Source organism: Nannospalax galili, unplaced genomic scaffold, assembly GCF_000622305.1.
Source record: "Nannospalax galili isolate Female #2095 unplaced genomic scaffold, S.galili_v1.0 scaffold1224, whole genome shotgun sequence".
Classification (NCBI taxonomy): domain Eukaryota; kingdom Metazoa; phylum Chordata; class Mammalia; order Rodentia; family Spalacidae; genus Nannospalax; species Nannospalax galili.
Window position 1 is genome coordinate 343,668 of NW_008351701.1, and position 865 is coordinate 344,532.

Genomic DNA, 865 nt, shown 5'->3' on the forward strand with positions numbered 1-865 from the left:
AGAGCGAGAGAGAGAGAGAGAGAGAAATCCCGACAGGATTAAAAGCAGCCAGGGGCGATCAAGACTGAACGAGGGTTTAAATGAAGACGTATAGAGGATGACAGAGTTAAGAGGAGAAAGCGGAGATCTAAAATGTGGGACTTCTGGTCGTAAAGAGGGAAGCCAAGACCCCTCACTCGACCCCAATCCCAGGGCTTCTTCCCTAACCCCAAATAAACCCAGACTGATCACTCCTAGGTGAAGAGTGAGAACTCGCGGCCCCCTCCTCCTGCAGGGACTCGCCAGGGTCCCCAAGAGGGCTGTGTTCTGGGACGGGTTGCCACCGAGGATGCCTCCGGGAGCCGGCTGCGTGGATCCGGCGTTGCCGGACGCGGCGTCGAGGATGGCCGAGCGCAGGGCAGGTCGGCTCTGTGCTTCCTATCCAACGCCCCCGCTCCCTCCGGGCCGGACCGCCCCCGCCACGGGCGGATCGGGAGCTAAGTGGCGCTGTCCTCAGAGAACCACATCACTCGGGCCCAGCCGTGGATGAGGCCGGGTCAGGATGCTCCGGTCGCGCGAGGTAAAGGAGGAGCTGGAGCGAAAGCCGGAGGAAAAGAGAAGGGGGAGACTACGGACGGCATCGGGACACAGGTGAAGGCCGGCCGGAGACAGACTTCCAGGGCGCAGGAGACCAGAGAGCCCGGACTGCGCCACGTCTCCCAGGGGGCTCAGGACGCACGTCGGCGAGTAGGAAGCGGGAGCAGAGCGGAGCGCACCATGCGCGCGACCCCGGCCGCGGGGCCGGTCTACACCGCCGCCTGGGTCACGTGGCCCGGGCGGGTCCGCCGCTGTCCGGGCGGGGGGACGTGCGCGGGGCCGGGGGCGC